The sequence below is a fragment of the Mauremys reevesii genome, linkage group 1 (assembly GCF_016161935.1).
Source record: "Mauremys reevesii isolate NIE-2019 linkage group 1, ASM1616193v1, whole genome shotgun sequence".
Lineage (NCBI taxonomy): Eukaryota > Metazoa > Chordata > Testudines > Geoemydidae > Mauremys > Mauremys reevesii.
This window is the reverse complement of record NC_052623.1, coordinates 135864406-135889604: the sequence shown is the minus strand read 5'-3', so window position 1 is coordinate 135889604 and position 25199 is coordinate 135864406. Positions and strand designations below refer to the sequence as shown.

Below are 25199 nucleotides of genomic sequence, written 5' to 3'. Positions count from 1 at the left end.
AGCTCAGGAACCAATCCATGCAACAAACCTCGATGCCAACTCTGCCCACATATCTACACCAGCAACACCATCACAGGACCTAACCAGATCAGCCACACCATCACCGGTTCATTCACCTGCACATCCACCAATGTAATATATGCCATCATATGCCAGCAATGCCCTTCTGCTATGTACATCGGCCAAACTGGACAGTCTCTAAGGAAAAGGATAAATGGACACAAATCAGATATTAGGAATGGCAATATACAAAAACCTGTAGGAGAACACTTCAACCTCCCTGGCCACACAATAGCAGATCTTAAGGTGGCCATCCTCCAGCAAAAAAACTTTAGGACCAAACTTCTAAGAGAAACTGCTGAGCTTCAGTTCATTTGCAAATTTGACACCATCAGTTTAGGATTAAACAAAGACTGTGAATGGCTTGCCAACTACAGAACCAGTTTCTCCTCCCTTGGTTTTCACACCTCAACTGCTAGAACAGGGCCTCATCCTCCCTGATTGATCTAACCTCGTTATCTCTAGCTTGCTTCTTGCTTGCTTATATTTACCTGCCCCTGGAAATTTCCACTCTTGCATCTGACGAAGTGGGCATTCACCCACGAAAGCTCATGCTGCAAAACGTCTGTTAGTCTATAAGGTGCCACAGGATTCTTTGCTGCACTTCTGAAAGGTTGCTGACCCCTGTACTAGATGGTGGTGTGCGGAGCAGGCTGGCTGAAGGCTCTTTCCTCCTCCTCCCACCTCAGTCTTTCTCTGCCTTCAGACACCGGAGCAGTGACTGAGATGGGAGGTGGAAAGAGTAAAGGGGTTAGTGTTCTATCTGTGCACTGTCTGCAGCGCTACAGCACAAACACCAACTCTGTGGGTGGCACGTGAACTTGTGTGAGTAAACGTTCATCAGCAGGAGTAAGGGACTTGCTGTCTGGCCCTTAGTAATAAAAATAAACTTTGAAATATTTTGCTCCATTGTGCAAGAGTGTAACATTAGCCCTGGGGAGTAGACAACATTGTGACACACACTTTTGATGACTGCAGCTATATGGTGCTGAATCAGGTCTTTAATATCAACATTTTTAGTGTTTGTGTTCTTTTAATCAACGTTTGTATGGCTAACTCTAGTGCTAGTGAAAGTGACATAACACTGGCTAGAATGTTTTGAGCAGATTCAATAACAGAGAATTCCAGTCATACCAAATTATATGCTGGTGTATGTTTTTGATGTAGTGAGATATTCTTAGAAGATCACTAAACACATGCAACTGTGTAACCTAAGCAGGGTTTGAACCTAGATCTTCAGAAATGAAAGGCAAGTGAGTTAATTTACTTCCCCAGCCTTGTACAGTAATATTTTAAGGCAGTGTGAATCATAGAACTTGAAGGGACCTTGAGAGGTCATCTAGTCCAGTCCCCTGCACTCATGGCAGGAAGGGAATTAGCTATTCTACTTTTAAAGGATAAAATTTTAATATTTTTCAGTATGTGAATTGACACAGAGCAAAATTCACACAGTAGTTTATTTTGTAGAAAATCAAGCAAGTTAGTGAAACTTTGGGATTCAATCATTTTTGCTTTGGAGATTAATTTATATATTTTTCATTCTAACTGTTGTTGGGGTGAAAAGGTTAGTCATGGTTTCAGGTGATAATAGATACATTATTTAATATTTGTGTTCATGCTCAGAATAAGGTCAAGCATCTTTGCCTAAAGTGCGAGAATGAATGTGATTCAGAATGATTAACACCCAGAGGAAATTTCTAAAGAGTTTATTTTGGCTAGTCTATAATTGATAACTCCCACGGCTAATGGCATGCCAGGCGCCACGTCTATCACCATCTGCAGATCTTAACTCTGAGTAGCAGTTATTGGTCACATATGGTAGCTTGTCAACTGTCATTTTAAAAACAGAATGCAAAAGGGTACCTTGGTAAATTACAGCAATTGGGGGCTTAAATGATTCTGATGGGAGGCAGGGAGGAATAAATGTAGCCCTGAGGTGAGCCTGCCTGCTGAAGGCAATAGACTTCCTCTCCCCCACCAGTTGGGACTGCAGGTGAATGTGAGTTGAGAGAAGTTCACAGAATAGAAATTGGAACAAAGTGCTTTTTTGGTGCTTGGTGCCCAATGTCACCAGCTGTAGCGTCGCAGACCTGGTTGGGTCTGAAGGCTCTAGATGCATTAAAGTTTGTTGGATTTGGGTTTTTTGACATTGTGGTCTCTTGCCTCATTCCTTTGGATACTCCCAATGCTACAATACTGTACTCAGTGTAAAGCACTCTAGGCCAGATTCATCCCTCCACAGCTGGCAGCCATAACTTGGGCCACTTGCTGCATGGCCACTATGGTGCTTGCAATAGGAGTTAATGATTGGCATGCAGATCCATCCGGGCCATATCACCTCCGTCTTCCAATCCATCGCTGACTGCTCCATGCTGTCCTGAAATGCTCCCTGCCCTAGAGTGTCTGTGGATCCTGCAAAGGCAGCGTTGGGGGAGGGGGACTGCTCGGTGTTAGGGAAGGTCATGCAGCCCCTTGCTGGTCACTTTGCATGAGCCTAGCTGGTACAAGAGAGTCACAATGCTAGGATATATATCCCCTGGGGATATTCAGCCAGGTGTATCACTGCTCAGTGGAACATTCCTAACCCTTTAGTGTAAATTTATAAAGTGCCTTCACGGAACCTCTAGTTCTGTTAAAAAAAGTAAACCGTTCATGTTCAACACTACAAAGGCTACAGAGTAAAATTGAGTAGTTCTGTTCCTGTAGAGCTGGTTGGAAACCAGAGTTTTCATTCAGCAGGAAATTCTGAAATCTCCATGATGATGATGCCCTGAATTGGAATGATGAAAAGCTGCAATATTGAAATTTCCCATGGAATGGAATTTCCAAGCATTTTTTATTCAGAACCATTGAAACAATTTGGATTTCACATTCATTTTAATTATATCAAATCATTTCATTTTGACTTTTATATTATAGCAAAATATTAAATATAATATTTATTAAACACACCTTCTAAGCAGTGAAGACAGCTGCAGAAGAGGTACTTCTATAGATGAAACACCAGCTAGGGGCTACAGATACCACAATGATGGATGTGATATAAAAGCCTAGACATGTGAAAAAATAGAATATTAATCATGCATTCACATTCATATAGCACCTTTGATCTCAAAGACTTAAAAGATTCTTTAGACATATTGCTCTGGTAAAATTTGGCCCTGTTTTAAAGTGTTCATGTTAAAAATATGATGCACAGCAGTAGCAATTAATTTTAAATATTGTGCAGGTTTCTTTTTATGTCTTACATTTAACAATATTGAGGCAGGAAGTCTACTTGTTAAAGTACTGGACTGGGATGCAGGAGAACGGGTTCAGTCCCCGGCTCTGTTACAACTTCCATGCTCTCTCTGGGTGTGTGTTCACTGCAGATTGGGCACTTGGTGGTGTTCCTAACCTCCTTCCTATCCACACACAAAAACCTGTTGGTTGTGTCTGGTGGTGCTTTCAACTCAGGCTTGTTGGCCTAACTGAGGGTATAGGTTGGAGGCCAAGTTCCACTTTCATAGGCTGGTAACCTTTGCAGTGAGGATGGAGGCTATATCATTTGAGTGCTGATAATCCTCCAGTGCCTTCCCACGGTTGCCGCCTTATGACCAGAAGCATAGACAAATTCTCCCACAATTCACTGGGAAAGCAATGTAGACTGGCTCAGCTTACTGCAGCACAAGGAACTGTGGAATGTGTCCCCAGAAATCCTAGTGATGCATGTGGGGGTGGGGGGGGGAGCGTAGCATTAAGATACAGCAACTCTGGTTAGGGCTTTGCAGTGTGCAGTACTTAGTGTGTCTGGGGCGGTGCAAGATCTGACAGAATAAAATAAAAATGAGCTGGATCACTGAGAGATGGGCTTTAAGCACTGTTTTACCAAAGTTGCTGCTCCCAGACTGAGAGATCCCTTCTCCTTCGTGCCCTCCCCCCATGTTCTTCAGACTACTTTAGCACTGGTACCGTGATTGCTCATATCCAAGGTAGGCTAATCTGGGTGCTCAGACCCAGATGCCGATCACTTAATAGTGAAGACTTACCACATGTGACCTAGGGCAAATCATTTAAACTACCCTGTGTTTCAATTCCCCCAATCTGTAAAATGAGGATAATCCTTCCCTGCTTCACCAGAATGTTGTGAGAATAAAATCCATTAATGATTTGGTGGTGCTTGAATGTTGGTGCTGAGGGCCAGATAAATACCTAGATAAATGATGTTTTTTTTTAATATCAGATGTGAAAATACTTAGCCAAAGTTGTTGTCGGTGGTATACCTATACAGTTTTTCAAATAGGATTACCCTGTGGAGATACCTGTTCAGGTATATTTTAGATGCCACTAATGTTCTGCTCTCATATTGACTTGAAGCTTTCAGCCATCATTCTTGAAAGGAGGACAATGGAAGGTGTCAGAAAGAGCCTGTAAAGAAAATTTAAATTGGTCTCCGTTGTGTCTCTGTTTAGTGATTTGATGCAGTGTCAGCAAAGGTTTTTCTCTCTTTTGTAGTGCAGTTAAAAGCCCATTGGAGTAGATCTTTGGAAATGATCAGAGCTTTGATCTGCACAAATGAATTATGGAGTTTGTTTTGATGATGCCATACAAAAAGATTTCAATTAACCTCAGCTGAAAAATGCATGGTATTGAGAAACATACATATCCGATTCATTGGCCTTCAGATCTTAGGTCCCAGTTGTGACATACCGGAACACGATCCAGATTGGTGAGGGGCTGTGTCACCCTAGCCCTGCAATCTTGGGTGCATACAAACCATACCCTGAATATCTGTGTGTATCTGCAGGCTGCCAGCTACTCCCTGGATCTCGCCAGCCTTGGTTATACTGCAGGATGACCTCAACACACCTGCAGTTCCAGATATTCCCCCAGAAACATATGCCCTGTATAGCCCAGCCCTCTTCTGTACAGTACAAATATAGTAAGTCCACTATTCCTTTAAGGAAATAATATACGAACATCGTTGCCTCAAATGGAGTTACCCAGACACTTGAATTTAAACACACTGTATTAGATAAAACAATAAAACAGGTTTATTAACTACAGAGAGAGATTTTAAGTGAGTACAAGTAATGAAGCATAAAAGTCAGAAATGATTACAAGAAAAATGAAGATAAAACATTTACTAACTGAACAAACTGTATTAAATTCAAGCAAAATTTCTCATCACATGCTGACCAAACTCTTCAAGTGAAGACCCTCATCTCCCCGTCCAGAGTCCAACGGCTATTTCCTTTGTCTTCTCAGGCACAGAGAATGCAATGGGCAAGGAAAGAGAGAAAGGTCTCTTGTGTGTTTGCCTGTTCTTTTATAGTTTCAGTCCTCGTCTTGAAAAACATTTCCATCTGAGAACCAGAAGACAGAGTCTGTGCGGAAGGATGTTCTCTGCTCTTTTTCCCCCCATTGTTTGTTCATCCTTTGTTTTTTCCCTTCCTGCTTGGTGACTCTGTTTACTGCTTAAATGTAAATTAAGGCAATCACACATTCCTTTGTTTAGGACACACCTGTTTCATGACTTCTGCCTGTGCGGGACTGTGAGGTTGGAACATATGTTAATAACATCATATAGGAGCAGGGCCATAACCAGTGTGAGGCAAGCGAACAGCTGCCCAGGGTGCAAAGCTGCGGGGGTGGAAAAATGATGAAAAAACAGTAGGGTGCGCAAAAATGCTTGTTCGCCCTGGGTGCTAAAATGCCTAGTTATGGTTCTGTACAGGGAAATCTTATAACTTCATATACAGTGTCATCATGTTTTTTGTTTGGTTTTTTTCTTTTTCAGGACAATACTGGTCAGCAAATTGAGTTTTCATATGATACCTTAAAAGGCATACTTTGTACAAAGATTATTACAATAATGTGTAGGGTGTGAATACACAACAGCTTATCATCTTTTGAAATGTGATTTTAACCTAGAAAGAGACAGAAAATTTAATGTAAATAATGAATAATAATTTCATAATTTCTGTCACATGAGAAGACCGTTCCAGTACAGGGATATTCATTACTGTTTTCCAGCACCTGCTTGCTTCTCTCCTACAGTTAAAGTGGAATTTGAATTGTTCTAGTATGGAACAATTTTTTATGGGTTTGTGTATTTTTCAGAAGGTTGTAAAAGTTCATGCTAGTCTTAGACTTGACATGTCTCTCAGATTAATATTTTTCTCTTAAGTAGAAAAATGGGTTCAATTTTTTTAAGCAGTCAGTATTTAGTTACACAATGGAACTACTAGAGTATATCCAATTTATAATACTAATGCAACTTTTAAAATACTTTGGGCCACACGTTGGAGTTACACCGAGATACACTTTGACCCCTTGCATATTTTTAAAAGTCCGTAAGTGTGTCTATATAGATATGCATACATTATGTTTGTCGGTATATCTGTCTATTGATAGACCTCCCTTACTACCTATTGGGTAACTGTCCACTAATGGGCCAAATCTCCGCTCTTAATTACACTCGCATAAATCACTACCTGTTTTAACTTCATTGGAAGTACTCTGGATTTCCACTGGCGTGAATCAACACAGACTTTGATCTATCAAGCTTAGGTGGAATGACTGCAGCCTTGTTCGATCAGATCATGATGGCTTCAGTGGAGTTCTACCAGGGATGACTCTGACCACATATGCTGTAATACCTAGCTTCAAACAATAAAGCAGGGGGGTCTCAAACTGGGGATCGGGACCCCTCAGGGGGTTGTGAGGTTGTTACAATGGGGGGTCACAAGCTGGCAGCCTCCACCCCAAACGCCGCTTTGCCTCCTGCATTTATAATGGTGTTAAATATGTTTAAAGTATTTTTAATTCATGAGGGGTCACTCTCAGAGGCTTGCTATGTGAAAGGGGTCACCAGTAAAAAAAAGTTTGAGAACCACTGGGATAAAGTAAGAGGCAAAATGCTATCTTGAATTTCCTTTCTTAGTTCTTTACACAAGCTTCCATTATCCATGCATGAGAACCTTACCCTCTTTTGTTGATGAGTAAGGAATTCTTATTCCTTGGAGCTGGGGACATGCAGACACAGGCTCCACAGCTCCTACTGGTCGGGAACTGTGGCCAATGGGAGCTGCGGGGGCGGTGCCTGCAGGGAGGGGCAGTGCTCAGAGCCACCTGGCCATGCCTACACCTAGGAGACAGAGGGAAATGCCGGCAGCTTCCTGGGAGCCACCTGAGATAAGTGCTGCCTGGAGCCCACTTCCCCCTCCCATGCCCCAACCCCTTGCTCCAGCCCAGAGCCTCCTCCTGCACCCCAAACCCCTCATCCCTGGCCCCACCACAGAGCCTTCCCCCACAGGCAGAGCCCTCACCTCCTCCTGCATCCCAACCCCCTGCCCCAGCCTGAAGCCCCTTCCTACACCCCAAACCTCTCATCCCCAGTTCCAGCCCAGAGGCCCCAGCCCAGAGCCCATACCCCCTCCCACACCCCAACCCCCTGCCCTAGCCTGGAGTCCCCTCCCACACTCCGAAACCCTTGGCCCCTAGCCCAGAGCCCCCGCCTACACCGCAAACCCCTCATCTCCAGCCCCACCCCAGAGACCGCACACCCAGCCGGAGCACTCACTGTCACTCACACCCCAACCGCCTGCCCCAGCCTGGTGAAAATGAGTGAGTGAGCGAGGGCGGGGGAGAGCGAGCAACTGAGGGAGGAGGGATGGAGTGAATGGGGGTGGGGCCTCAGGGAAGGGGTGGGGCATGGGCGGGGCCTCAGAAGAGGCGGGGCAGGGTGTTCGGTTTTCTGCAAATAGAAAGTTGGCAACCCTACCACCGACATAGCTATTACCGCTCATTGGAGGTGGCTTAATTATGTTGACGGGAGAGCTCTCTCCCATCAGTATAAGGTGGTTACACAAAAATGCTTGGTAGTGGTGCAGCTGCATTGATACGGCTGTGCTGCTCCAAGGTCTCTAGTGTAGACACAGCCTAAGAAGTTTTATAGTGCTAATCTTTTTAACTTTCTCCTAGGATTTTGTTACTAGAGCCCCTTGGGGCTTAGCTATCGAGACTTCACTCCACCTCTTTCCAGACATCTATTTAAAATAGAGCTCAGTTCCTTCACTCCAAAGTTACCACCGAGCAGAACGGCAAAAGACTGCTATAAGCAGACAGCTTTTCACTGCTAAAATGCAGTTTTACCAAAGGTACCAAATAACTTGTGAACAAATGGATTAATGTGCTTAAAAGGTCATCACACATATTGTGAATATCATATCTACATTTTATTTTTCTTCATCTCTGCAAACCTAGAAGGATCCTTTCTGTAGTAATGTTCAGAGTACATAAAGGCACACCTGTTTCTTAGAATTAGAGAAGCTATGAAATCCGTGAACTTTAACCCAAGTTTCCCCACTCTACAAAGGGAGTGCCAAGTCTATGAATTTTAAAGCCATGGCAAATTTTTGTTGCCCTTGGTTGTGGATTTTAACAGCTATATATTTCAGTGATGTTATGCTTGAATGCTGTTTTCTTTGTAACACCCAAAACTACGCCTTATGCTTTCACTGGATTCATAGCACCCACAGAAAGATGAATAGGCACTCTCTCTTTCTTTAGAGAATTACCTTATATTTCATCTGAGCCATTAATTTCATCTGACTGCTTGATTGAAATGATTCAATGCTAATAATCCAGAGAAATACAAAAATCTGTTTAGCAACTTGGTGTTCTTAAATCTGGAAATAAATGATGTTCTAATCCACGAAGGAATAGTTTGTGCTAGTAAAATGGGTTGTACGGGGCTCAGCCACAAGAAAACTGGAAATATTTCCTGTGTAATGAGCCATGCAGGGTAGAGACTATAAAGAATGGCTGGCAATACAGAGCTATCTACAGTGATGTAGTCATTTTTATGTTCCATTTAGGTTTTGTTGTTGCATTTAAACTAAATTATGCAGAAGGAAAATATGGGTTCTATCATGTAACTCTGAGAAGAAAGATCAGATTTCAAAGCATTAAGATTACCGTTTAGAAGAAATACATACATCATACTCTGATTATTCAGCTGAGAACATTAGAGATGAAAGAAAAACACCCCCTAGGTTCAGGAAGGAAATTGTGGACTATTGAGCTTTCACAAATGGTAAGAGCCAGCGAGGATGGATACAAACAACAGATTCTTGGCTGAGTAGCTGCAACTTAAACAAAGTAAGATAACGCTTAGAGTGAACAAACTGTATTTTCAAGAGTCATTACTAGTGATTTTGGATGCCCGACCCAGGGACACTTTAAGAGGACCAATATTTTCTGAAAAAATCAGAACATCTGACCTCCAGTAAGCAGGCTTCTGAGATGTCTCAAGTTGGACATCAAAAAATGGACATGCCACCTTCAAAAGATGATCCTGGGAGTTCAGATTAATAACTTTGCTGATACTAAAAAGTATGAACTCAACAGAGACACTGGATTTATGGCTTATAACAATCTGTAACTCACTTGACTCCTGTCATAAATAAACAGATAGTTAAGGGTTAAGGTCTCTTTTACCTGTAAAGGGTTAACATGCAGTACCTGATGACCACCTGACCAGAGAACCAGAGACAACATAATTTCAAATCTCTGTGGAGGGAAGCCTTTGTCTGTGTTCTTTGTTAGAGCTTTCTTTGGATCTAAAATAGGCCAGTAATGTCTCCAAGTTCTCCTGGAGTAGTTCCTACTATTTAATAGTGAGTATTAATTAGAAAGGCGGATTAGTCTTTTGAGTTGCTTTCTATATTTGCAATTGTGTGTTTGCTAAAGGAAATTCTTTATTCCTGTTTGTGATATTGCTTTTACTGAGAAAGAAAGGAGGGGGAATTCTCTCCAGAGATTGATAAGTTTTTAGACCTGTATATTGTTCCAGCTTGGTATCACAGAGACAGTTACTTTCTTTTTATTCTTTAATAAATTCTTTTCTATTAAGGACTTGGTTGGTCTTTCCTTGGGTGGATTCTCAGGGAAAGAGGAGGGGGAGGTATCCCTCTGTAATTAGATCCCGGTGTCTCTCCTAGGAAAAGGGAGGGGGGAGGAAGTAGGGGGGAATGGTTTATTTCTCCTGGGTGTAAGAACTCCATGGATTTGGGGCTCTTGGGATCCCCAAGGATTTTGGGGAAGGACTGTGTCCCAATCCACGTACCTGATTGGGTGGTGGCAGTTTTACCAGATCTAAACTAGGATTTTAGTTTAGAGGGAAACCAAGGCAGGTCCCCACATTGGAACCCAACAGCTCCAAGTGGGGGTGAGACCTATGACAACTCCGTCATCCCCCAGTCTCACCCCCCCTTCCCTCCTATGACTGGAGAGGTGTTAGTGGGCTGAATGGTCTCTTGAAAGATATGTTAACTACTTTGGCTAAACAATTTTGTTCTGCCTTGTATTTAGCTGTGACACTTTGTGTACATTTCCTAGACCTGAAGGAGAGCTCTGTGTAGCTTTCATCAGCAAACTTAGACACAATGTGTTCACAGCCCATGCAATTCCCAAGCCTGTAGCCATTTGCAGGCTACTGAATGAGGAAATCCCAAACCTCACTATTGAGAGCTCAGGCATTTCTGTGGATCCAATCATCTTTGGCCTGGAAAATGAGTTGATACCTAAAGGGCTTTCATCCCAGCTAGCCTCTGTGGCACTGGAAAACCAATCCACCATTCCCCCAACGGGTATCCCCCAAACTGCCACAGATGCTGCTAACTTCGAGTTTAGCTGGTGAAAAACCACTTGCAAATCTTGCAATCAATTTCAATCTATTACAGTATGTTCAAGTTGAAAATACCTGTGTTCGTGTCAAAGAGAAATGTCCTCCGCTTCAGTTTTTGTCCCCAAGGAAATGTACAAAAGTTCATTCTTCCTGCTAATCTCTTTCCATGTTTGATCCACTGGCTGTCATTGCCTCTCCAAACTCCTTTCAGTAGCAGCTTAGGCCATGCAGTCATGGTCACTGGGAAAAGTTGCTTTGGCCCAGCCCAGTCCCGTGGTGGGGAACTCTTAAGAGTTGCCAGCTTTTGCAATTTTATCACAAGTCTCATTTTTCCTTAAAGTCCTCACTCCCAAGGTCCGATAGTTAAGTAAGAATCCGAGCTTTGCTTTTTTTAAATAAAAGTCTGTAGCTTTCATGGTAGTTGAACTTACAGGTTCAAACCCGAGAAGGCATGTAAAAAGATCCCCAAACATATTATTTTTTTCAATCTCCTCTTGAGTTTTAAGCCACACGGGATTTTTGGAGCTCTGACTTATGATTTTTGATTGGTGAGTATTTGTAATAATGAGATTCATACTTGGGTGCAGAGCCTGCATTTGGAGAAGACTGGGACAGAGCAGGAAGAGACCTGCATCATCCTGAAGCCACCTCTTACGAGCAGTGCCCTGCCAGCAATCCTAGTATTCCTTAGATATGCTGGGTTTGGCCAGCAACAACAATCCTAAGAAAGGAAGGCTACTATGGTTATTGGACACCATAATGCTATCCCCCTTAGTTCAACCTCCCAAGCACCTGGCATCAAAGGCAAGGCTCCTTGTACAAAGAGAGGGGAAGTTACAGGGACACTTGTCAGTACTGACAAGCACAAAAAATTGATCTGCCTCAGAAATATGTTTGTTAAAATGCCTATCCCCCCAGAAAACTATTACTTTCTGTAACATCGTGGCTTCATTCTGTATCGTAAATAACATTCTTAAATTTGACTGGGCATCTATCAGTAACAATTAACAGTAGTGCTAATATGTGCACTAGTTGTAATGCTGGTGTAATTGAGTATAAGCTGCTGTTTTATATGTTAAATATTTGGTGTTGTAATTTATATGCACTCATTTTTATAACATGTTGGTTTTAATTAGACTCATACTATAAGCTGTCAGACACTGGCAGTCCAGATGTCATTTTTTAAAAAAAAAATCAGATAAGTTACAGTGCAGAAATTTAGATCAAGATAAGTCAGAAAAATGTATTTCTGTGACTTCACTTAATCTATTCCGAACTAAAAATGGAAATGTTTGTGATTTATAAGATAGGCATTCTGTGACAATTCATAATACAACATGGAAGAATTTTTCTGTTGCCACGAGTGCTGCTGCCAAATTGTCACCAGCTCAGCATGTAGGGATTTTAAGCTTTGCACCTATAATTTGCTCAGAATGTTAGTGCGTGAATTCATTTGATACCCAGGAATGTTTCTGTACAACCAGGACACTGTCAGCCAAATGCTGCTCTCTGTTGCACTAGTGCAAATCCTGAGTAACTCCGTTTACATCAGTGGGATCTTCAGAGGCAAAGAGCATCTGATAATCACATCAGATATTTAGGTTCTTGACTCTGGATTTGGATGCCTAGCTCTTAGGCACTCAACTTTGAATGTTTTTCAATATAGGCGTAGTCAGTTCAAGGATCATTCTCTTATGGTAAATTTTCTTCTACCTGCCCATTATTGTATGGTTTCCCCAACAAGGAAATATTTATCACATAAAGATAGCCTGGTCAATCCTTGTTGTTCTGCACGTTTGTTAAAAAAGGCACGATTAGTCTGAGCCTCATCTCGCTTCTGTACAGACGGCCCAGTCCACCTCCCATTGAAGTCAAGCACATGAGTGCTCAGCATCTTGCAGGATCCCATTCAATGTACTTTGGTTTACAGGAACTGTCCGTTTCTTTAACTTGCATCCTTCATGACCACAAGCATTCACATAACATAAAGCTATATGTCTTGGCAATGTCTACGCTTATATGAACAGTAGCATTTATATATGGCAAAATAATTTACAGAAAAGTAAGTGGCACGTGGAACACATTTCCCATTTTTATTAGGGTACAATATGCTCTGAGCTAGCATGCTAAAAATAGAGTGTGTCTGCAGCAGTGCGAGTGATGGAAGGGGCTAGCTGCCCTGAGTACATACCCATCTGAGACCCTATGCACATACTTGGGGCACTTAGCCTCTCCACCATTCACACCGCCCCAGTTATACTCTATTTTTAGCACACTAGCTTCATCAGAGCCAGTGTGAGTATGTCTCCACAAGATGGAATTAATGCTTCCAGCTTGAAGTGTAGCCACACCCAGCGTATCAGAAAATCCTGGGTCAATTGTATGTTAAAATAAAATATTAACTTTCTTTCTTCAGAACGTTTCAAAACGGTTGGCTCCTGAGAGATGGAAGATAAGTGGTGCTGTGTGTTTAGTTTCCAGTCTTTCTTTCACGTCTGAAGGCCTGGATTATAATCTAAGTGGCAATTGAAACAAGATTGATGGTCTCAGTTTATCTCCTAATGGACATTTGTTAACAGCCATCCCCATGCAGTTAGCACAGTTAGTGGTTTATACATAGTAGAGTCTGAGGACTGGAATAACAGGGCTGTTGCAGCTCAAGACTCAGGGGCATTGGCAGAACTGTATGAAAAGAGCTTGCACTGTACACTCTGCGCTTACAAAATCCAATAAACACTTACTTTTTATATGCCACAAAAATTCATTCCAATTTTACAATGTAGAAAAAATACCCAGTCCAACAACCAGCAAATGCCTTAGTTCCCATGGATGACAGAATGTACCAGCCTGTGCATTATAAATAGCAAAGCTTTCTGTGTTGTTTGTGGAGAAATCACTTAGAAGGAGGAAATGCATTATGGTAAAAATAATTTACTTGTGATTTTGCAGCGCTTTGTTAAAGGTATCAGCAAAGCAAGGGAATCTTCATTTAGCAGAATGAGAGCAGATGGTATATTATTTTTATGCTGTCCTCAAGCAGGAAGCTGTGCTAGATTAAGATACTGACTTGATCAACTGATCTTCCAGCAGTGATTCACATCTGACTACTTCTGAATTCATAACACGGATGATGTAGTGGCGTGACACATATTTGCTTTCCATAAACTATTCTTTGGTATACATTTGAATTTAACCTTAAATAATAGTAGTGAAAAGAAATGTTGATGAGCCAAAAAAGATGAAGCCAGACCCATATTGCTAAATTCCGAGAGGAAGACTCTATAATGCTTTTTTAAATGCTCTATGGCAGTTAATCCCATTTCTGTAACCCTAGATAGATGGAAAATCTGTGTACCACAACCCTCAGCAAGTAGGTTTTTGCAAGACACAAAGCCGACATAGCAGAAGAAAGAGTTTTTAGAGCTCAGCACCCCAGGGAGCTAACATGTATAAAAGCTACTGCTCGAATGGACCATAGTTTAATCCCTGGTGCTGCCAGTCAGGATAGTGATTAAAAATCACCCATCCAGAGAATTACTTCTGGATGTTGTTATGCCAGGTTGTGAGGATGGGGTTAAGGGGAAGAAAAGAGGAGGGTTTGTGTGGGGATGGATGGTGTCTGAGCAGTTATTTTTGAAAAGGAGGGCGGGAAAGCAGGGGAAACTTGGCTGGTTGGAAGAGAGAGAACAAAGCTCCCTTTACTAAACTCACAGCCAGCCCAGCAGTCATAATTTCTGTATTCCTCACGAGTTGGCTACACCACTGTTGATACACCAACACCAAAGAGGGAGCAGAATTGTGAACAAAATGTAATGCTGGAGAATTAATGAGAAACTTTTAAATGAGGCAGGGTTTGGACGGAGATAATAACCAATAGCAGTACTAGCCAGGCTGTTGTGAAGCCCTCAGGGGATTTTTTTTAATCTGCTTTTTCCCAGGTGCAAAGTGTGCAGTTCTTTAAGTAGGTTCTTCTGTATGTCAAGAGTGTAGGCATTGATGGTAATATAATATAGTCTTCAGTGTGAGGGGGGTAGGAAGACTAACTAGCCTTTTTTTTTTTTTTACCCTCTCCTGGTAATTCATTTATTAATTCGGACGTATGGGGATTTTTCTTTATTTTGTTTGTATCATCGATTAATAGATATTTTACTTCCAGGTTCTATTTGATCCTCTTAAAACAAGTGCTTGGGGAGGAGGGAAGGAAAATAAATATAGTTCATCTGCAAATTATCCTAAACAAATGAAGAATTACTGCCCCTAGCTGCAACTCCTCTTTCAGCATTAAACATTTAAGCGATGTCTGTGCTGCTGCCTTTTAAGTTCACATATATCTCCTAAAGTGTTTCATGGCCCAGGCTTTTTTGCACATCACATCTATGTTAGTGAGGAGAAAATGCTTTGGTTTCTGATCACTGCAAGAGATCAGTTCATGGAGTTGCTGGCACTCAGCTTCTTGCAAAGTAACTGTACCCATTATTTTTGATGGAGAGACTTTAGTCTGATAGATTTACCTCAGAGTACCTGAATCACACACAGTCCTTAATGCCAGTACATTTTAATGGAACTTAGCAGAATGCCATAAAACCACCCTCTTCCTTCCTAGATTCTGACTGACTGTTTTATATTTATGTTCTTCAAAAGTGAGGAGAAAAATGGAGGTTTTGCCAAATACAAATTCTGAGTTAGCAACATGAAAGAAAGCTCAGAATATGGTCTATGGCTGTCATCCAAAACTAGGAGTGAGAGAGCTGAGTTCTATTCCCACAGATTTCCTGCTGCCACAGATGTGATCTTGGGTTAAGTTATTTAGCCCTTCTGTCCCTCATTTTTTTTCATTTGAAAAACGGGGCTACTACTACTCAGATCCAGTGTATTCTGCAATTATTTGACCATGGAGCTTACTGTATAATTCACCCCCTTTCTGAAAAATTGTGCTTCATAATCTGATCTTCCATTTAAAAAAAAAAAAGTTCCTTATGGTAGTAAAGAGAGTTTAAAAAGTGACCCCAGTGCAAACTGATGCATTATCATTTGCCTGTGTGTGCAGACAGTCTGAAACAATAGGTCTGAGAGGTGTTAACTGTCTCATTGATCTCATTTGAGGTCCAATGTGTCCTGCAATTCTGTTGCTGTGTTGTAATATGGAATTTTCTCAAAATACCATGGAATTTTGTTTTCTTACCACAGAATTCCCATTTTGCAGTAGCCGGGTGCCCAACATTTTATTTTTTGTCTCCTTGCCCTTCTGGGACCTGTCTGAAGTTTCCTCTTGCTCTGTATCTTCCTCCATAAGGAGGAGTTAATTGGAGTTCAGTGCATGTTCTCTGTACAGTTCCACATAAGAGAATCTCAAAAATGATCAACAGCTCTTAAGTCAAGGAGCATTTTCAACTGAGAGTCATGGCTGTTTGTTTTCCTGGAGGTGGAGACGGGAGGAATAGGAAAGGAGGATATTTCATGCAAGAGAATACATGAATGTTGCCATGGGATTTAGGGTTTGCAGCCACAGAATTTAGGAGCTGCTGGTGTGGAATTTGGTCCTATTGTGCTGTGGAATACTTGGGGCCCTTGAGAATACCCATCTCAAAAGATGATTGTGAGGATTAACTAATGTTTGTAAAGTGCTTTGAGATCTCCTGGTGGAAGGCACCTATAGAAGTGAAAAATATTTTATTTATTTAAAATTGTTAATTTTTTCCAGTATGGAAAATACTTAAATGAATCGCTCTTATGGCCTTTTGTTTCCTCCTTCACTTGAGTCTCAGCTTGAGTCATATTCCTTTACTCCACAGTTCACAGCACCTGCCAGTGGTAATAGGCTAAATGTGTTCTCCAAACATCCCTATGCTAATGGTTTGCTAGTGTAGGCCAAAAACTCTTTCAAGGCAGCTTAGCCACCCTAATGCATGCTCTTCCATATTCTTCCTTCATTTTGACAGAAAAGCTCTAAAAAATCCAATCTCTTGGCTCTGCTATTCAGGCAAAATGTCATGAAGCCTTTTTAGATGCTATAAGTTTAACAGCAACTCTCCTTGCTTGCCATTGACACACTTATGTAGGGCCAGATCCTCAGCTGGTGTAAATGGTTATAGATTCATGGACTTCAACCGAGCTATGACCGCTTACAATAGCTGAGGATCTAACTCATGGAGTCGTCTCTGATGAAATGCCTACTTCCACTGAAAATGGAGGTAATTCAAAAAATATTTTTTGCTTGTCTAGAGTCTGATTTAAATGTGCTACCTTTTCCATGAGGAATTTGTGCGTCAATCATTCCACTGATCATATGACATGTTAACCAATAAACTCTTAGATTTCAGTGTCAAGCTGAAAACAATTCCATATCATTCAGAAAGTCTTATTATTCTGTTCATAAACTCAGTATTGCGCCCCCCGGCCCGATCTCTATATGGTTTACAGGTTCAGTGAGTTTCTACTCACAGAATCCTTTTGTCGAGGGTAGGATTTGCTCACACTGACTACACAAGAAGCCCAGCATTCCACCTCTCAATGTGTGGGCCACCTGAGGCTGGAAGCCTTACTGTATTTCTGACCCATTACCCTTCATATACTTCTTGTAACTCCTGAACAGCATAGTTCCCAGGCAGGGGTGAAAGTAACTTACATTTCTTACTGGTACTGCAACCCACCTCCACTCCTACACACTTAACTTCATGCATCCCTTTGCATGACGTTGATATAGAAATTAAAGCTACTACCACTACCAATACTGTCTCTAGAATAAAACTTTAATATTGGAATAAGCCTGAACTCTCTGTTACATTTCTCTCCTCTCTTCCAATTTAAGGGAGCCCCCATGGAAAGAAGACAGCATGCGGGGAGGGGGAGATAATTTATGTACGCAAACCAGACTCAGAGGAAATGCAGCAGGCAGAGGGAGGGGGAGGGAGCCTCAGCCAACCCCACCGAGCTCTGCAGGTGCAAGACTCAAGAGAAGAGTCCCCGCAGGCTCTGACATGGGTTGCACAGCTAGGGATCCTGCACCAGTCCTCCCCGCCCTAGCCCTTTCTGATCGCGGCCACAAGCCAAAGCCACCAGCTCCACTGCCCCCCGCAGCTGTGGGGCAGAGCTGGGTTAGCTGCAGGATAATGCCCCAGAAATGCTCCCTTGCCCAGGGCATCAGCCTGTCCTTACCATCCCAGCTACCAGCTCTGATTCCAGCTCAAAGTAATGGGCTAGCAGCAGCCATTCTTTGGAGCTGTTGGAGCCTGCGGGGACTCTTTTCTCTTGAGTCTTGCACCTGCAGAGCTCGCTGGGGTTGGCTGAGGCTCCCTCCCCCTCCCTCTGCCTGCTGCATTTCCTCTGAGTCTGGTTTGCGTACATAGATTATCCAGTAATCCGGCACCGCGCCCCTAGCCCTGCCCGCGATGGAAAAGCTGGAGAGAGGACGAGGAGGGCATGGTGACTTTCTTCCAGCATGCCAGGATCTCCAGCCGGTGGCTCCCTTCTCCTCCAGCCAGGCTGCAGGAGGTGATTAGGCTCGGCCCTTCACCCCTGCCTCACACTCAGGAGCAGCTGCAGCTCCTCTTCAGCTTGCAGTGAGGAGGAGCGGGATTGGCTGGCGGAGAAGCCCAGTGCTGCCACGAAAACTTCCAGCCTCAGCAGCTGCTGCTCTGCCAGGCTGTGGGAGGGAGTCACGCACAGGAGCCGCCTGGGAGCAGACAGAGGTCCGGGGGCGGCAGGAACAAACACAGCGATGAGGGGTGGTGGGTTGGTGCTGCAGCTTCAAGGGAAACACACAGCAAAGCTGCCCCAGCCCCCACCTTCCAGTGGCTCGGTTCTGGTGCGTGGAATGTGTGAACAGGGACAAGAGGCATCCAGGGGAGACTGGAGAAGCCTTATAGAAACTCCCACATTGGCCCGTACAGCTGATCTCGCTGCTCTCCTTGTTGTCGTGCCATGTCTTGAGATGAATGTGCTACACATTGGCCCTTTCCAAGCCACAATTTCACATATGACATGGGATTCCACTGAGTATAAGCTGGTCCCACACATGAAATGAATAGCAAGTCGGCTACATGACAAGTTATAAGTGCGATCCATTTCACTGTAATGATGTTGTTCATTGCACTGAATCCCCTGTCACAGTCAGCGTTGCTTGCAGCAAGGGTGTCCACTGCAAGGATGGGTTTTTTTTAAAGTTTTCCAGGAATGTTTTTTCCTCCAGAAGCCTTGAATTCCATAAATCCCAAGTGTGTTTCCTGTTGGTTGATTGATTGTCAGTTGATGAGCCAATGCTCTTATTTCCTTTTCTCCAAAGTGGGGATTCTCTGGATTCTCTTGCCATTTTTCAGGATTCAAAAACTGACAAATTGTTAATTAAGTTTTTATAATCAGAAGCCCTTTCTTTGCATGTGCTTTGACCGGTTTTGCTTGAGGCAGTTGTGAATAGTTTTGTCCTCATGTTGTCAACGACTGCTTGAATGAATTGAGACGAGTTGATTCTGGGGCTTTTTCCAGCACCATATAGTTTCCTGTTTTTTAACATCATGGATTGTTCAGCCTTCTGAGCTTGTTCAGAGTGAACTCCTGAGTTTGTTTTTAGACTTTCGATTCTCTTGATGTATATTTTCATTAGGTTGTCAGCTTTTGGAATGGTCGTGTCTCATTCTTGTAGCATCTCAGACAAGTTCTTCAGTCCTGCCAGCACATTCAGCATTAAAGAAAGGTTTCTGATCAAATTTACAGAACACAGCTTTGAGTGTAGTCCTTGAAATTTAAGACATTCACTTCCGACTCTCAACCGGTCTTGTGAGGCCGCCTTGAAGTGTTTTGCCAAAGCAGGGTATGTTTGTCACACTGCGCTTACTGCTCTCCACATTGACACCACCACCTTAAATTGAACACTTTTTGCTGATTTTTTTGAAGTACAATGTGTAATTCATTGGCATGAGCACTCAGTTCATGAGAGGTTTTTTGGTGATTGACTGTACAAGGAATATAATGCATCCAAAAAAGCCTTAAAGTCATTTGTACCTCCGGTGACTTCTAAAGCTTCATCAACAGCAAGTTCCAGTCTATGGTTGAGGCAATGCCATAATATCACATTAGGAAAGTCCATTTGTAGTAGTTTTCCAACATCACATTTGCGCCGTCACTACAAAAGCTGATCAACACTTCCAATAATAGTTCTTTAGTGAACTCACAATGCAGCAAGCATTTTAAAATTTCCCCTTTAATGGCTGCTGCTATTGCACTTTGCAGTTCAATCAAGTCCAGAGGAAACGTAAGTGGCCTCATAATTCCATCTATCCTGGCTTTCAAAAAAATGAGTCCAGTTTCCAGTGAGAGTAGTTGATTCATCGACAAGTACTGTAATTTTTGATTTATTGTCGATGATTTTGTTGACAATTATCTTATTCATTTCAGTGGATATATGACTGATTATATCTACACAAACTATTCTACTATGCAACAAATGCCCCATTTCAATTCCATTGATTTGTTGTAGGTCAGTGGGGCTCTCGTGGTTACTGGGTGGTTGATTTGTTTTGGCAGTGTAGTAAGCTGTACGGAATACATGAGCAGTAATTTCAGATGCCGCTTCTTCACTTTTAGCATTCAGATTAAGAAGAGTTTCTTTTTTAGCCATGAATTTTTTCAGCCTTCAGGTGAGCTGCCGATTTCTTATCTTCGTTTATTTTTTTGGGAAGGGAGGACAGCTCTGTCTCTTTATTCTTTCCGTATGAGGATATTGCACAAGAGGCCCAGTTTAGAGAGATGTTAACCCGTCTTGCAGCATGCATCTTCAAATCGGAAATGTCAAGACCTACTGTGCACCTAAGTTTACCATCCGAAGCAAAAAGCCAGTAGTTGGGGTTTTTTTTTTTTTTTGAACTCCTCAAATTGCATTTTTGACCACACAGCAGGACATGGTGGTTGAGTCTCAGTTTTTTTACCTGGCAGTTCAGCAGTTTCATTTGTCTCCTCTCTTTGTGGTGGCTGCAGCTCACCACATGACAAAGGTGTAAAGCTGTCAGCATTTTTTCCCTGTAGATGACTTTCAGCTTCTTCATTTGTTGCTGTTCTTTCTGACTGGAAAATCCCTATTTCCTGACTTTTACGTTTAAACATACCTGTTAGGGTCTGTTGAATGTGTATATTCTTAAGTGGCATTTTTTTCCATGTACTGTCATACTGTAAATTGCATGCCTGACAAGACTGACTTGACCAATAAGAAGCAGGCGCGGTTACCATGATGGCAGTATGGCACTCAAAAGCTAACGTTCGGCACAACCACATAAATGTCTTCCTGTGAAACCAAAATTGTCTTGCTTGACAGATCTATTTCTCTCTCTCATCCATATATGTTCTAAGTGTGTGTGTGTGTGTGTGTGTGTGTGTGTGTGTGTGTGTGTAAATAGATATATAGATACGTACAGTGTGGATGGATCTCTCAAAAAGGTAGCTTTCCATTGTAGGACCAGCAGCTCCCCTGAGGCAGGACACCATTAAGCAGCAACCCGAAAGCTGGGTGCCCACAAACGCACTGGTGCACAGCCAGACCTTGCCTCTTGCAGAAGTTCCCAAGGTGTTAGCTGCAGAAACACTCCTCCCACCCCTCAAGGGCACCGGCTGGTGCCCTCCCCACTCAGAGTCCCAGACTGCGTGGCTGGAGAACGTGCCGGGCCGCGGGAATGGGTATCCGCTTGCACAAGGACAGTATGTCACAATGCAGCTACTACTGACCAGCAGCCACCCCAACAACCAGTTCTCGCTAGCTGCTGCCTGCAGAGAGCCAGCAGCTCGCCTGGTGCTGGGCTGGGTCCGCCAAGGAGTAGCCGAGGCAAACCACAACCAGCCAGGGGCAAAGGGCTGTACTATGCCTGCCAGTGCCCCAGACCCTCCCTATTTCCCAGCAAGTTAACATATCTCAAGGATTGTTCTAATCTCCCAGGAGCATAAAAGGGCACAGGGGGCACACCAATGGGTGGCTAGTAGGGTGAAGGATAGAAGTGAATGAAGGACAACTAGAAATAGCCTTCATGAGATACTTAGAATTTTTTTTTGTCAAATTCAGCCTCCGGATTAAAATCTAGAATTAAGACAGCCAGTAGCTAGCAACTTTAAAACTGCAAAAATCTGGGTTGGTTTGTTTTGCTTTGTTCCTAAAATGGAAACATTATTTTTTGTTTTGTCTTAATTTAAAAATTGCCTTAAAAATGAGGATCATTTCCACCTAAACAAACAAAACTCCCACAACCCTGCAAGTTACAGAGAGAGGCAGGACACTGAAACAAAGCAGAAAGAGATCACGCTTATATGTCCTAACAACATTTCAGGTGTTTAACTATCTTTTCTTTCAAAGGCGGCACAATAATTTCCCTAAATATCCAGTTTTCCCCTCCAGTCTCTTTATGGTTTTGTATATCAGGCTAACTGCTTTCCCTGTGATTCTTTTGTTGCTTTAGCAAAATTTGTTTGCCAAAAATAAGCCCCAATGACACATCTTCCCACCATGTTCTCCATTTTTTTTTTAAAAGCACCATTTCAAGGAGGATCTACTGGCAATTTGGGCATTGCATCCATCCTCCTGGAGTGGGGGGTTTGACCCCCATTACCAGCCATTTGAAAAAAATGGCACAGTGGAAGGACAGACTTGAACTCAGAAATGGTCCCTGATTTTATTTGTGTATTGGTTCCAGGGCAGCAAAAAACTGACACCAACAACTGTGAAGTAAACAAGGATGCCAGAAATGGCCCCTAATCCTGCAGGCTGAACTGGGGACATAACATTAGCTGAGTTTAAGTTGTTATGCAGCCAAGCAGAGGTGAAAGTAAGCTGGTACTGAATGCTTCGGCCACTTTCTTACTGGTACGCCGCTGCACTTTCTTAGCGGTATGCCATACCAGCTTACTTTCACCGCTGCTCCCAGGAGACCCTTCTTGCTGGGGATTCCACAGTCTGGTTGTGTCCTGAGCCCCTTTCTGTAGACATAGCCAGGAGGCACAGAAAGTTGTTATAGGCGTGCTCTGTAATAGACCTATATACATGTAAATAGTTCGTTACTAGATAAAATGCCAGTAGGTGGCATTCAGGAATATGTAGCATCATTTCTGGGTTTTATATGACGAACAAAATTTTTGATGATACAAATTGCTTCCTGGGTGTAGCTGTTTACATAGAGCTTTAACAGAGGGGAGCCTGTGGTTACTGCAGTGGCTGGGCCTGATTTTCAAAGGAGCTGAGCCTCCCTCCCCCGCTCCCACTTTCTTAATCAGTAATTTTGGGGTATTACTGAAATCAGACTCAGTCTGTTTGCAGCAGTCTGTTTGTGGGAGTACTCAGACACCATTCAAATGGGGCTTCTTATCTCTGGGGCTGGAAGCCCACAAAAGGGAATTCTTAGGGCTGGTGGAATGGGAAACGTAGGATGTTGGTGGCTCTTCACACTTCTTGCCTGGTCAAGCCATATCTGTGATTTTGGAGGCCCTCCAGGTGCAGAAACTCAGGGGAGCCCATGTTTAATAGAAAATCAGGCGCCTGTATTATTTATAAAAAGGGACATTGCACCATGGGAAAACTGAAAAAGAGAACATGTAATTTATCTAATTTGTCCAACATTTTCATATTCCCTTCCTACTATTAAAGAGATTTGTGCTTTCAGAAGGCTTTCTCCTCACAAATCAGCTTCTCCCTCTGCTAAATCCTGCAATAAAACACTAAATCTACTGCATGTTTATGGCATGAGTTATTTTTCTTCTTTTTCTTTCCCTCCTTAAAAGCAGAAAGCCCTTAAACAATATCTTTGAATGTGGCAGAAAGAGAGAGAGAGAGAGAGAATGTGAAAGTTAAATAAATCTATTCAAGAATATCTTCTTCTGTATTTTCACAACCCTTGCTCCTTACTGATCTAGTCATTTTCATACTCTCCAACTCATCTTGTCCTAGGCACAACACGTATTGATCAGAAAAAGGGCAGCAATTTCACTCATAAAGTGGATTTATAATACAAGTTTGATTCTGCCCTTTGACAAATTACTGCACTTGTGCATGTACATGCCAATGAGGAACTGTTCAGAAATGGGGCAGGCTGCAGAACTGGACAGGACTGAGCCCTCAGTGTTGCAATCTCCTTTGCGCAAGGTACAGTGAGTGCATTTAGTTTATCTGTCAGTAGAAATAAAAAACACACTTTAGCATTGTTCTTTTTTCCAGCTTTTGCCTTAAACAAACCCACGTATTGATTCTTTCTGGGAACTGAGGTAGGAGTGTTTAGTGTTCTTATTCTGTTAGGAGAGTTCTCAAAGAAATGAGGACAGAAGCCAAAAGGGCTCTTGCTCACCTCAAAATATAAAGTTGACTTAACTTTGACGTATCTAGGTGAGGAATTTGCAGTTGTTTTAGGATGGCTAGCAGGGTGGGGTGGGCTTCAAAAGGCTTGGTTTCTAGCTGCCATGATGATGTGATAATGCAAAGTGTAAATGACATTTACATCAGCATGCCGGCCCAGTGGACTCCATGATCTGAAGACAGATTAAACAAGCCAGCTGTGTGCTGAACTGGCTGACACTCAGGCTGGGTTCCCAGAAGAAAAGGTTCTTCTTGGCTAACTGCTTCTTAATGAATATGCCCTGTCCTTTCATCCAAGTACTGGATTATGGTCTCTTCTCATCTGGCACTGTGACACAATGAAGTCAGAATTCAAATGTCATTTTTGTGCCGCAGAAACGACACTGAATTTACACACAGTTTCTCTTAGTTCAGAAGAATTCAATGGCCTGGCTTGGAATTTTATTTATTTATTTTGCTCAGCCTACCAGAGATTTCTGTTGTTGTTGAAGCGTTGTGGTTACTTTCTGGAATGTGGAAGGATAAATACCATTTGGAGAGTTGCAGCTACGGTAACAGCAGCTTGTATGTCTGATTGCTTCAAGCATGAGGGGCAATTGTGAGCCTGGTTGGCAGTATTTGGATCAAGAGGATAGGAGATAGCAAGAGACGAATAGAGCAGTCTTTCATGGCTGAGCTGATGCATACAAGGCTGACAAGAATATAGATGTGACAAAAACAAGAATATAGAAGACTGGTAGACTTTCTGAGAATAGTGGATTTTGCTACAGAAATTGGCTTATGTCGCTAACCACATCTAGTGCATGCTTGGATTAGCTTTAAAATAGCTTTCATTGTCTCTATTTACCTTGAAGGCTGCCTGGTACATCAGACTATTTATTTATCATAAATCACAGTGAATGCTTTGGGCAATTCAATTTACAATTAATATTATATATACTGTGGTACAGCCCCTTTGTGCTAGGTGCTCTGCACACACATGTCAAAAAGACAGTCCCTCCCCCAAAGAGGTTATGTTCTAAATAGATTAAGATACTTTAGACACAAAAGAGACAATAAATAATTGTTCTCTTTCAGCTGGGTTATTAGGCATTAGTCTGTTTGTGCCTTAGTGTTAATATCAATCTTTTTCTATCATTTTTAGGAGAATTT

General features: G+C 42.5%; 1 protein-coding gene across 9 annotated transcripts in view; it reads left to right on the top strand.

Annotated features, from left to right (window-relative positions):
- Positions 1-25199, top strand: part of MID1 (midline 1) — a 387109-nt gene that overhangs the window by 210417 nt on the left and 151493 nt on the right. The gene's annotated exons all lie outside the window — the stretch shown is intronic.